We start from the raw sequence: 13,870 nt of genomic DNA, 5'->3' as shown, positions 1-13,870 counted from the left end.
AGAGTCACTGTCAGAGGATATGGATCGACAAGTGTTAAAGGACTTGTCACTCTGTGAATATTTTTCACTACAGTTCAATGAATCCCTGGATGTAATGCAAGCAGCTCAGCTTGTTGTATTTGTCAGAATGGCTTTCCAGAATTTTACAACAAAGGAGGACTTCCTCACTCCTTTGCACTTAAAGCAGAGAACGAGAGGTGAGGATATTTACAATGAGTTTAAAAAATGTCCGTGAAAATGACATCCCCATTCATAAACTGGTGGCAATTACTACTGATGGGGCCCCAGCAATGCGCGATGTGCGCGTTGGTTTTATAACACGAAAACTCAGTGCCCACTTCGGGTCAACTTATCTATGTGAAATTGCATTTTCACAGATGAAAATTATTAAATCTAAGTACAAGAGCTGTCCTATTGACAGACACCTCACAGACTGTCTCAGACTGGCTGTCTGTAGTTATGAGCCAAATTTCAGGGAACTAGCAGAAAGTATTCAGCCCCAGTCATCACACTGAGTGCAACAGTCAATTTTTATTCATTTATTTTTTGTGTTGAAATAAAATTAAATAATGAAACTTAGAATCAAAGGTGTGAAGTATTGTAATATTCTTAAAGAAAGACAGCTATGGCCCGTTTGATATGCTAGTTACAGTGTTTCCTTGTTTGAATTAATTTGAAAGTTGGCCAAAAGTATTTTGTGAAATTCAAACACAATTAGCCCAAATAAAAGGCCTCAAATTGGAAGTACAATCTGCGCTGTTTTTTCTCTAAACGATTTAGTAGATAGATCTTGCCTTTCACTAAGGTCGAGGTAGGGGATCTGGGCTTAAAAAGGTTGGTGACCACTGGAACTGAACACTAGATTCCAGAATGCCCCAAGCTGTAATAGTGTCACACTAATCACTATGCTATCACGCCACTCAACTAGTAATTCTCCATCCCTCTCCCAATTGATCTGCATCCAAAACTGTTACAATGAAGCCAAATATAAGCTTTAGAAATAACACTTCAGCAGCCTTCTGTAACACAAAATTGAACCCTTCAATTTTAAGTAACTTGATCTGTGATATTGCCTTAGTTTGTATTTCTCTTGGAAGGGAGGGCATACCAAGCCTCGCTGCTCTAAATTTCACAACTCCTATATTCCTCTGTCTGTGCACTCACCGTCTAACTGTTCCCATTCACTCAGTGAGCAGATAATCTTTTTCAGTTTACCATCATGGTCACCTGTTCTACCCCATCAGACACACCCCCTTCTCCACTCTCCCTTCCTTTTTCTTGTTGGCAGTTCTGACGAAGGGTGTTTAATCTGAAGGATAAAGTTCCCATAGATGTGGCTTCACTTGCTGAGCATTCCAGCTTTTCTTTTTATTTTACAACTCCAGTATCTGAAGATTTGATTATCGCTGAACATAGATGAAAAATAAACAGAGTATGGACTTTTAAAGGATTCCAGGAGTGATGGTGCCAGAGGCAGAAGAGAAGCCATCAGTAGGTAATCCTGACTACTCAATTCTGAATGTAAATGAGTAAGAATGAAACAAAGCAAGGGTAGTCTCACTAGGCTGGGTAATGATGAAGGATGGTGTAGTTAACAGGTTCAAAGACTACGAGATTTACATAGTAAAATGGTGGGGCCCTGGGTACTACTCTGGAAGCGACCAATGGGTGAAGATACAAACAACAGGAATTCTGCAGATGCTGGAAATTCAAGCAACACACATAAAAGTTGCTGGTGAACGCAGCAGGCCAGGCAGCATCTCTAGGAAGAAGTGCAGTCGACGTTTCAGGCCGAGACCCTTCGTCAGGACTAACTGAAGGAAGAGTGAGTAAGGGATTTGAAAGTTGGAGGGGGAGGGGGAGATCCAAAATGATAGGAGAAGACAGGAGGGGGAAGGATAGAGCCAAGAGCTGGACAGGTGATAGGCAAAAGGGATACGAGAGGATCATGGGACAGGAGGTCCGGGAAGAAAGACGGGGGGGGGGTACGCAGAGGATGGGCAAGGGGTATATTCAGAGGGACAGAGGGAGAAAAAGGAGAGTGAGAGAAAGAATGTGTGCATAAAAATAAGTAACAGATGGGGTACGAGGGGGAGGTGGGGCGTTAGCGGAAGTTAGAGAAGTCGATGTTCATGCCATCAGGTTGGAAGCTACCCAGACGGAATATAAGGTGTTCCTCCAACCTGAGTGTGGCTTCACCTTTACAGTAGAGGAGGCCGTGGATAGACATGTCAGAATGGGAATGGGATGTGGAATTAAAATGTGTGGCCACTGGGAGATCCTGCTTTCTCTGGCGGACAGAACGTAGGTGTTCAGCAAAGCGGTCTCCCAGTCTGCGTCGGGTCTCGCCAATATATAAAAGGCCACATCGGGAGCACCGGACGCAGTATATCACCCCAGCCGACTCACAGGTGAAGTGTTGCCTCACCTGGAAGGACTGTTTGGGGCCCTGAATGGTGGTAAGGGAGGAAGTGTAAGGGCATGTGTAGCACTTGTTCCGCTTACACGAATAAGTGCCAGGAGGGAGATCAGTGGGGAGGGATGGGGGAGACGAATGGACAAGGGAGTTGCGTAGGGAGCGATCCCTGCGGAATGCAGGGGGTGGGGAGGGTAAGATGTGCTTAGTGATGGGATCCCGTTGGAGGTGGTGGAAGTTACGGAGAATAATATGTTGGACCCGGAGGCTGGTGGGGTGGTAGGTGAGGACGAGGGGAACCCTATTCCTAGGGTGGTGGCGGGAGGATGGAGTGAGAGCAGATGTACATGAAATGGGGGAGATGCGTTTAAGAGCAGAGTTGATAGTGGAGGAAGGGAAGCCCCTTTCTTTTAAAAAGGAAGACATCTCCCTTGTCCTAGAATGAAAAGCATCATCCTGAGAGCCGATGCGGCGGAGACGGAGGAATTGCGAGAAGGGGATGGCGTTTCTGCAAGAGACAGGGTGAGAAGACGAATAGTCCAGATAGCTGTGAGAGTCAGTAGGCTTATAGTAGACATCAGTGGATAAGCTGTCTCCAGAGACAGAGACAAAAAGATCTAGAAAGGGGAGGGAGGTGTCGGAAATGGACCAGGTAAACTTGAGGGCAGGGTGAAAGTTGGAGGCAAAGTTAATAAAGTCAACGAGCTCTGCATGCGTGCAGGAAGCAGTGCCAATGCAGTCGTCGATGTAGCGAAGGAAAAGTGGGGGACAGATACCAGAATAGGCACGGAACATAGATTGTTCCACAAACCCAACAAAAAGGCAGGCATAGCTAGGACCCATACGGGTGCCCATAGCTACATCTTCAGTTTGGAGGAAGTGGGAGGAGCCAAAGGAGAAATTATTAAGAGTAAGGACTAACTCCGCTAGACGGAGCAGAATGGTGGTACAGGGGAACTGATTAGATCTGGAATCCAAAAAGAAGCGTAGAGCTTTGAGACCTTCCTGATGGGTGAAGATACATACCCGGAGTTCACTGAAAGGCAGATAGGGTGGTAAGATACTTGGCATGCTCACCTTCATAAGTACAGTAAAGGAGTTGGGATGTAATATTACAGCATTGATATTTTTATTTTATATTGTGTACAGTGCTGGTTGCCCTTTTACAGAAAAGACATCATTAAACCAATGACAAAGAGATTTACAAGTATGTTACCAAAAATGGAAGGCTTGAGTCATAAACAGAGGCTGGATAGGGTAGGTTGCACTTATCCCTGTAGCAAAAAAGGCCAACCTCCTGTTAGATCATTAGTAGTATAGATGAGGTGAATCCAGGATATGGAAGCCCAAAACATAGTGGCCATTACATTAGGTACAGGAAGGGAACCAGGTGTGATGTGTTGTGCATTCAAAGATGCTCTTCTGCACACCACTGTTGTAACGTAGAGTTAAATATGTTCACATCAGCTTCCTGTCAGATTTGAGCCAGTCTCACCATTCTCCTTTCATCTCTCTCATTAACAAAGCGTTTTCACCCACTGAACTGCCACCCACTGAATTTTTTTTTGTTTTTTGCACCATTCTCTGTAAACTCTAGAGACCGTTGTGCGTGAAAATCCCAGGAGGTCAGCAGTTTTTAATATACTCAAACCACCTGGTTTGGCACCAACAATCATTCCACAGTCAGAGTCACTTTGATCACATTTCTCCTTCCTCATTCTGATGTTTCATCTGAACTGAACTTCTTGACCATGTCTACATGCTTTTATGCATTAAGCTGCTGCTACATAATTGTCCATTTAGATATTTGCATTAACGAGGAGGTATACAGTTGGATCTAATAAAATAGCCACTGGGCGTGGGTTTAAAGTGAGAGGAAAAATTTAAAAAGGACTTGAGGGGCAAATTTTTCCCTTTGGAGTGTATGAAATGTGGCAGTGGTAGAAATGGGAACAATTATAAAATTTAAAGAAACACTTGGACAGGACATGGACAGATTCAGAGAGATATGGGCCAAAAGCAAAAAGTAGTAAGGAGAAAAGTAAAAGTGGCAGGCCGACAAATCCAGGGTAAGCATCAAAAAGGGCCACTTTTCAACATAATTGTATAAGGGCTAAGAGAGTTGTAAAAGAGCGCCTGAAGGCTTTGTGTGTCAATTCCAGGAGCATTCGTAACAAGGTGGATGAATTGAAAGTGCAGATTGTTATTAATGATTATGATATACTTGGGATCACAGAGACATGGCTCCAGGGTGACCAAGGGTGGGAGCTCAACATTCAGGGATATTCAATATTCAGGAGGGATAGACATGAAAGAAAAGGAGGTGGGGTGGCGTTGCTGATTAAAGAGGAGATTAACGCAATAGAAAGGAAGGATATAAGCCGGGAAGATATGGAATCGATATGGGTAGAGCTGCATAACACTAAGGGGAAGAAAACGCTGGTGGGAGTTGTGTACAGGCCACCTAACAGTAGTAGTGAGGTCGGGGATGGTATTAAACAGGAAATTAGAAATGTGTGCAATAGAGGAACAGCAGTTATAATGGGTGACTTCAATCTACATGTAGATTGGGTGAACCAAATTGGTAAAGGTGCTGAGGAAGAGGATTTCTTGGAATGTATGCGGGATGGTTATTTGAATCAACATGTCGAGGAACCAACTAGAGAGCAGGCTATTCTAGACTGGGTTTTGAGCAATGAGGAGGGGTTAATTAGCAATCTTGTCGTGAGAGGCCCCTTGGGTAAGAGTGACCATAATATGGTGGAATTCTTCATTAAGAAGGAGAGTGACATAGTTAGTTCAGAAACAAAGGTTCTGAACTTAAAGAGGGGTAACTTTGAAGGTATAAGACGTGAATTAGCTAAGATAGACTGGCAAATCACACAAAGGATTGACGGTGGATATGCAATGGCAAGCATTTAAAGGTTGCATGGATGAACTACAACAATTGTTCATCCCAGTTTGGCAAAAGAATAAATCAAGGAAGGTAGTGTACCCGTGGCTGACAAGAGAAATTAGGGATAGTATCAATTCCAAAGAAGAAACATACAAATTAGCCAGAAAAAGTGCCTCACCTGAGGACTGGGAGAAATTCGGAGTTCAGCAGAGGAGGACAAAGGGCTTAATTAGGAAGGGGAAAAAAGATTATGAGAGAAAACTGGCAGGGAACATAAAAACTGACTGTAAAAGCTTTTATAGATATGTAAAATGGAAAAGACTGGTAAAGACAAATGTAGGTCCCCTACAGACAGAAACAGGTGAATTGATTATGGGGAGCAAGGACATGGCAGACCAATTGAATAATTACTTTGGTTCTGTCTTCACTAAGGAGGACATAAATAATATTCCAGAAATAGTAGGGGACAGAGGGTCCAGTGAGATGGAGGAACTGAGCGAAATACATGTTAGTAGGGAAGTGGTGTTAGGTAAATTGAAGGGATTAAAGGCAGATAAATCCCCAGGGCCAGATGGTCTGCATCCCAGAGTGCTTAAGGAAGTAGCCCAAGAAATAGTGGATGCATTAGTGATAATTTTTCAAAACTCGTTAGATTCTAGACTAGTTCCTGAGGATTGGAGGGTGGCTAATGTAACCCCACTTTTTAAAAAAGGAGGGAGAGAGAAACCGGGGAATTATAGACCGGTTAGCCTAACGTCAGTGGTGGGGAAACTGCTGGAGTTAGTTATCAAAGATGTGATAACAGCACATTTGGAAAGCGGTGAAATCATTCGACAAAGTCAGCATGGATTTGTGAAAGGAAAATCATGTCTGACGAATCTCATAGAATTTTTTGAGGATGTAACTAGCAGAGTGAATAGGGGATGTGGTATATTTGGATTTTCAAAAGGCTTTTGACAAGGTCCCACACAGGAGATTAGTGTGCAAAATTAAAGCACACGGTATTGGGGGTAAGGTATTGATGTGGATAGAGAATTGGTTAGCAGACAGGAAGCAAAGAGTGGGAATAAACAGGACCTTTTCAGAATGGCAGGCAGTGACTAGTGGGGTACCGCAAGGCTCAGTGCTGGGTCCCCAGTTGTTTACAATATATATTAATGACTTGGATGAGGGAATTAAATGCAGCATCTCCAAGTTTGCGGATGAAACGAAGCTGGGTTGCAGTGTTAGCAGTGAGGAGGATGCTAAGAGGATGCAGGGTGACTTGGATAGGTTGGGTGAGTGGGCAAATTCATGGCAGATGCAATTTAATGTGGATAAATGTGAAGTTATCCACTTTGGTGGCAAAAATAGGAAAACAGATTATTATCTGAATGGTGGCCGATTAGGAAAAGGGGAGGTGCAACGAGACCTGGGTGTCATTATACACCAGTCATTGAAAGTGGGCATGCAGGTACAGCAGGCGGTGAAAAAGGCGAATGGTATGCTGGTATTTATAGCAAGAAGATTCGAGTACAGGAGCAGAGGTACTACTGCAGTTGTACAAGGCCTTGGTGAGACCATGCCTGGAGTATTGTGTGCAGTTTTGGTCCCCTAATCTGAGGAAAGACATCCTTGCCATAGAGGGAGTACAAAGAAGGTTCACCAGATTGATTCCTGGGATGGCAGGACTTTCATATGAAGAAAGACTGGATGAACTGGGCTTGTACTCGTTGGAATTTAGAAGATTGAGGGGGGATCTGATTGAAACGTATAAAATCCTAAAGGGATTGGACAGGCTAGATGCAGGAAGATTGTTCCCGATGTTGGGGAAGTCCAGAACGAGGGATCACAGTTTGAGGATAAAGGGGAAGCCTTTTAGGACCGAGATTAGGAAAAACTTCTTCACACAGAGAGTGGTAAATCTGTGGAATTCTCTGCCACAGGAAACAGTTGAGGCCAGTTCATTGGCTATATTTAAGAGGGAGTTAGATATGGCCCTTGTGGCTAGGGGGATCAGAGGGTATGTAGGGAAGGCTGGTGCAGGGTTCTGAGTTGGATGATCAGCCATGATCATAATAAATGGCGGTACAGGCTCGAAGGGCCGAATGCCCTACTCCTGCACCTATTTTCTATGTTTCTATGTAAGAAAATGGGACTAGCTCAGTTATGCTAATTGGTCAGCATCGATGAGTTTGACTGAAAGGCCTGTTTTTTGTATTGTCAAGCTTATGACTAAGTTGAGGAGGATGTGGAAGAGCGGTCACCATACCACAGGATGTCATTTGTCAATTTCAAAAGGATATAGGGTGAGCAGAAAAAGTAAGTGATGCAAACATGAAACTGCAAAGAATTATACAGATGGAAAGCACAAGCAGTCGAGGACTTAGTAGAAAAGGAAGATGGTAAATAGACTCAACAAGCAGCATCTTTGCAGGGTAATAGACAGTCAATGTTCTGTGGTGAGACCCTTTATTGGGGCTAAAAAGGAAGGAGGCAAAACCCAGAATAAGAAAGTGAGGGGGAGGGGAAAGAGTACAAATTGGCAGGTGATAGATGAACCAGGTAAGTAGGAAAAGGTAAAGGGCTGAAGAAGGAATCTGATAACAGAGGACAGTGGAAGAAAGAAAAGGAGGAATGTCACCAGAGGGAGATGATTGGCAGGTAAGAACAAAGGGTAAGAGGACAGCCAGAATGGCGAATGAAAAGAAAAGGAAGGAATGGAGTGTTGAAATTATTGGAAGTTGGAGAAATCAATATTCATGCTATCAGGTTAGAGGCTACCCAAACGGAATACCAGGTATTGCTCCTCTTACTTCAGTTTGGCCTCATTATGGTAGCAGGAACGGCCATGGACAGACATCAGAATGCAATGGATAGTCAGATTGAAATGGGTAGTCACCAGGAGATCCTGCCTTTTGTAGCAGACAGAGCGAATATGCTCAACAAAGCATTTACCCCAATCTGCGTTGGACCTCACCAACACCTTATACAAATTCAACATAATATCCCACCCAGCTCCTGTATTCAATTATTTCTGATGGCTAACATGCCAAAAGCTCTCTTTACTACTCTATCTATCCGTGACACCACTTTCGAGGAATTATGGACCTGTATTCCCAGATCCCTCTGTTCTACTGCACTCCTCAGCATCCTACTTTTCACTGGGTAAGACCTACCCTGCTTTGTCCTCCCATCATGTAACACCTCATTCTGTCTGCATTAAGTTCTATTTAATTTTCAGCCTATTTTTCGTCTGGTCCAGATCCCGCTACAAGTTTTGATAACCTTCCTTGTTGTCCACTGCACCCTCAATGAACAACGAGGATGAAACACATTGTGTATTCATCTTCCAATTAATTGTATCTGAAGGTGTTACTGGTCCATTCATAGTATTTCCAATCATTAGGCACACTGGAAAAGCCTTTGTAGAAAAACCCACCCGTAACACTTGCTTAATTCACACCATACATTGCCACCATATGTTTTCTCTCCCATTTTGTACTTCAGCCTATGTAATTTCACCAATTCCAGATCAAGTGAAATATTGAACATCCTTTTTTTTGCTGATTTACGAGCAAATTCAAATTCAAATGTATCCAAATTCAAATGTATTATGCAGGTCTCACATACTTGTTAAAAAATAAAAAAGTCATAGAACACTACAGCACAGAAACAGCCCCTTCAACCCATCTGGTCTGTGCCAAACTATTACTCTGCTTAGACCCATCGACCTTATGAGCTATATAACTATATAACAATTACAGCTAATAAATATAACCAATTCTTAAACAGGTTAGATAATTGCCCTACTGTTCACAACCCCCTCAACACACCAGCTCAGGTTCCAAGGCACCCAATGCTCCCTCAACACCAGTGCCACCCTGCCTCCCCCCTCTCATTCAACACATGGATGAACAACACAGGCTATCACTGTCTGCACCCACTCAGTCCCCTGGACCTACTATACACACCTCTACATACCAACTTGCTATTGTCCCAATCTTTACCTCCCCAGCCCCACCTTCCATCAACTCCCCAGTCATCATAGACTCACTTTCATAACTGAGCAGTTGAGAAGGGTTCTGGGGAAACAGAAATGGCAAAGCATAGGGATTAGATGGCGTGAATTGCAAGGTCCTGAAGGAGTGTGCTGAGCAACTGTGTGGAGGTGTCCAGTCCATTTTCAATCTGAGTCTCAGCCTGGAAAGGGTCCCAACTGTGTGGAGAACATCATGTGTGGTCCCAGTACCCAAGAAGGACCGACTCAAAGTCTTAAATAACCACTGCCCATTGGCCCTGACCTCAGATATTATGAAGACCCTAGACAGGCTGGTCCTGGCTCACCTCCAACCCCTGATCAGATTAACCCTTGATCCCCTGCAGTCTGCCTACAAGCAGCACATGAGAGTCGATGATGCTGTCATCTACCAGCTGAACAAAGCCTACGCTTATTTGGATAAGTACTGTTAGAATCATGTTTTGATTTCTCGTGCCTTCAATACCGTTCATCCCTCATTGCTCGGGGAAAAGCTCCATTGAATGCAGGTAGGCACTTCCATTGTATCCTGGATAATGGACTACCTGACTGGTAGACCACAGTTTGTGCAGCTTCAGAGCTGTGTCTTAGACAAGGCGATAATCAGCACTAAGGCCCCATAGGGCAGGGGTCCCCAACCTTTTCTGCACTGCAGACCGGTTTAAAATTGACAATATTCTTGCAGACTGGCCGACCCGAGGGGGGGGGGAGGTGGTAGGGTTGCCAACGGACAAGAGTAGCAGTTAAATATGTTGTGTTTACCCAGAGAAAGACTACAATGACCATGAAGCCTTGAGCAGGCACCAGTGCGCATGCGCGTCGTGACCTCCCCATTTTTCTTCCCTGCAAATCCTTTTTGGCAATTCTGTTCGGAGGTGGTGGGGGGCGGGGGGGGGGTTAATCACGACCAGAATATAGGTGATAAGTGGCTAATACACTCAATTTCGTTTCTAAAAGGGTTTATTTAATAATAAACACACAGCGCATATTTTCCTCGCATGAATATAGTGATAAGTCAATTATCAGGGGAGCTTGAAGCAAGTGTTGAACGAACTTCCAGTAGAAATGGTTGAGGCAGGTACAATATTATCATTTAAAGAAAAATTGGATATGTATATTGACAGGAAAGGCATGGAGGGTTATGGGCTGAGTGCAGGTCGGCAGGACTAGGTGAGAGTAGAGTTTGGCACAGACTAGAAGGGCAGAGATGGCCTGTTTCCGTGCTGTAATTGTTATATGGTTATATAAGTAAGTCAATAGCATCATAACATTTTAAGTAACATTTGGATATTAAACACACCGCACATATTTTCCTAGTATGAACATATAAAATCATTGCAACACACCAATATCACTGAATCGGTGGGAGCCCTGGGCTTGTTTCCCTGCAACGAGACGGTGCCATCGAGGGGTGATGGGAGACAGTGATACTCGAAGGGGGTTCCCTATGTCCAGTCTATTCTGCAATTTAGTTTTCGTTGCATTCATTGCAGAAAACTCCGCTTTGCAGAAAAATGTTGGAAATGGAAGCAACATTTTCAGTGCTTTCGTGACTATCTCAGGATATTTAGCCTTGACTTTGATCCAGAATGCAGACAGAGATGTTATATCAAACATACTTTTCAGCCCGCCGTCATTTGCAAGCTCGAGGAGTTGATCTCCTTCCCGCGCTGACACGGATGATGCGCGGGTCATGACCTCGCATGCGTAATGACTCAACAGTGGCCGTGACAGGGAATGAGAAAAGGTGCAGCTGACTCATATCGCCAAATCATATCGTTTCCTCGCGGCCCGGTAGCACATGCTCTGCGGCCCGGTACCGGTCCATGGCCTGGTGGTTGGGGACCGCTGCCATAGGGGACTGTATTGCAACAGAGGAGCTGAGGGCAGTGTGGACAGGGCCAACAAACTTAACCTGTTCTTTAACAGATTTGACATTGTGACCCCTGCCCATCCCTCAAATGAGCCATCTGTTGTCGGCCCCCAATCAACACATGTTCCACTCTCCTCTCCTACCCCTCCTCACAGTCCTCCACCCTGCTCTCATGACTATACCCCACCCCACACAAAATCACCACGGTGGGCTTCATGGCTGAACAGGTGAGAAGACAGCTGAAACGTCTCAACCCAAGCAAGGCTGCAGGACCGGATGGTGTCAGTACCAGGGTGCTCAAAGCCTGTGCCCCTCAGCTATGTGGATTACTTCGCCATGTATTCAACCTGAGCCTGAGACTCCGGAGGGTTCCTGTACTGTGGAAAACATCCTGCCTCGTCCCTGTGCCGAGACGCCACGCCCCAGCGGCCTCAATGACTACAGACTGGTGGCATTGACCACCCACATCATGAAGACCCTGGAGAAACTTGTTCTGGAGCTGCTCCACCCTATGGTCAGGCCACACTTAGATCCCCTCCAGTTCGCCTACCAGCCCCGACTAGTAGTTGAGGATGCCATCGTCTACCTGCTGAACTGTGTCTATGCCCCCCCGGACAAGCCAGCGAGCACTGTGAGGGTCATGTTTTTTGACTTCTCCAGTGCGTTCAACACTATCTGCCCTACTTTGCTGGGGGAGAAGCTGACAGCGATGCAGGTGGATGCTCCCCTGGTGTCATGGATTCTTGATTATCTGACTGGCAGACCACAGTACGTGTGCTTGCAAGACTGTGTGTCCGACAGAGTGATCAGGAGCACTGGGGCTCCACAGGGGATTGTCTTGTCTCCCTTTCTCTTCACCATTTACAACTTGGACTTCAACTACTGCACAGAGTCTTGTCATCTTCAGAAGTTTTCGGATGACTCTGCCATAGTTGGATGCATCAGCAAGGGAGATGAGGTTGAGTACAGGGCTACTGTAGGAAACTTTGTCACATGGTGTGAGCAGAATTATCTGCAGCTTAATGTGAAAAAGACTAAGGAGCTGGTGGTAAACCTGAGGAAAGCTAAGGTACCGGTGACCCCTGTTTCCATCCAGGGGGGTCAGTGTGGACATGGTGGAGGTTTACAAATACCTGGGGATACGAATTGACAATAAACTGGACTGGTCAAAGAACACTGAGGCTGTCTACAAGAAGGGTCAGAGCTGTCTCTATTTCCTGAGGAGACTGAGGTCCTTTAACATCTGCCAGACGATGCTGAGGATGTTCTACGAGTCTGTGGTGGCCAGTGCTATCATGTTTGCTGTTGTGTGCTGGGGCAGCAGGCTGAGGGTAGCAGACACCAATAGAATCAACAAACTTATTCGTAAAGCCAGTGATGTTGTGGGGATGGAACTGGACTCTCTCACGGTGGTGTCTGAAAAGAGGATGCTGTCTAAGTTGCATGCCATCTTGGTCAATGTCTCCCATCCACAACATAATGTACTGGGTGGGCACAGGAGTACATTCAGCCAGAGACTCATTCCTCCAAGATGCAGCACAGAGCGTCATAGGATGTCATTCCTGCCTGTGGCCATCAAACTTTACAACTCCTCCCTTGGAGGGTCAGACATCCTGTGCCAATAGGCTGGTCCTGGACCTAGTTCATAATTTACTGGCATAATTTACATATTACTATTTAACTATTTATGGTTCTATTACTATTTATTATTTATGGTGCAACTGTAACGAAACCCAATTTCCCCCTGGGATCAATAAAGTATGACTATGACTATGACTATTGGCTCCCTTCCCATTTACCCCGTATATCGTACCTTGGACTTTAGAGTCATGTCATCTGCAGAAATTCTCTGATGACTCACCAATAGTTGGGTGTATATAGGGAGGAAAAGAGGATAAATATGGGGCACCGGTGGAGGACTTCGTCAAATAGTGCAAGCTGAATCATCTGCAGCTCAACATCAGTAAGACAAAGGAGATGGTGATGGACTTTAGGAAGACTAAGTCCACAATGCTTCCTGTTACTATTGATGGTGAGGTTGTGAATGTGGTGCAGCTGGACGACGGACTTGAATGCAGTACCAATATAGAGGCTGTGTACAAGAAGGGCGAGTCGCCTCTACTTCTTGAAGAGGCTGAGGTCCTTTGGAGTATGCAGGACTCTTTTTCACATGTTCTACCAGCCTGTTGTCACCAGTGCAAACTTCTGTGCATTGGTGTGCTGCAGCAATGGCATCAACACAGGTGGTGCCAACAGGCTCAATAAACTGATTGGTAAGGCTGGCTCTCTTATAAGGGTCAAACTGGACACACTGGAGGTTGTGGTAGAACAAAGGACCCTGGCAGCTCTGGACAGTGTTTCTCACCCTCTGCATGCCACCTTTGCTGAACAGAGGAACACTTTCAGTAACAGACTATGACCACTGAACTGCTCCAAACAGCGTTATATGAGGTCATTCTTACCCTCGGCCATTAGGCTCTATAATGAGTCAACTTATAGTTGGGGAAGTGATGATACCCTCCTGTTAGACTGTTATTAACCTCTGCTTAAGCTGTGTTTGGCTATGTTTACCACACCCTGCAATGGTGGATACCCTGTGCAATACTACCATCACTTCTTATCTGGGCGGTATGAATGTGCACCCATTACTGTATAATATTGTACCCA

General features: G+C 45.0%; 1 protein-coding gene across 5 annotated transcripts in view; it reads right to left on the bottom strand.

Annotated features, from left to right (window-relative positions):
- The window catches only part of LOC134351808 (arf-GAP with SH3 domain, ANK repeat and PH domain-containing protein 1-like), a 729,826-nt gene that overhangs the window by 277,737 nt on the left and 438,219 nt on the right, over positions 1-13,870 (bottom strand). The window lies entirely within an intron of this gene.

The sequence above is a fragment of the Mobula hypostoma genome, chromosome 9, assembly GCF_963921235.1.
Source record: "Mobula hypostoma chromosome 9, sMobHyp1.1, whole genome shotgun sequence".
Lineage (NCBI taxonomy): Eukaryota > Metazoa > Chordata > Chondrichthyes > Myliobatiformes > Myliobatidae > Mobula > Mobula hypostoma.
The sequence above is the reverse complement of the archived record's forward strand: the minus strand, read 5'-3'. Positions and strand labels throughout refer to the sequence as shown.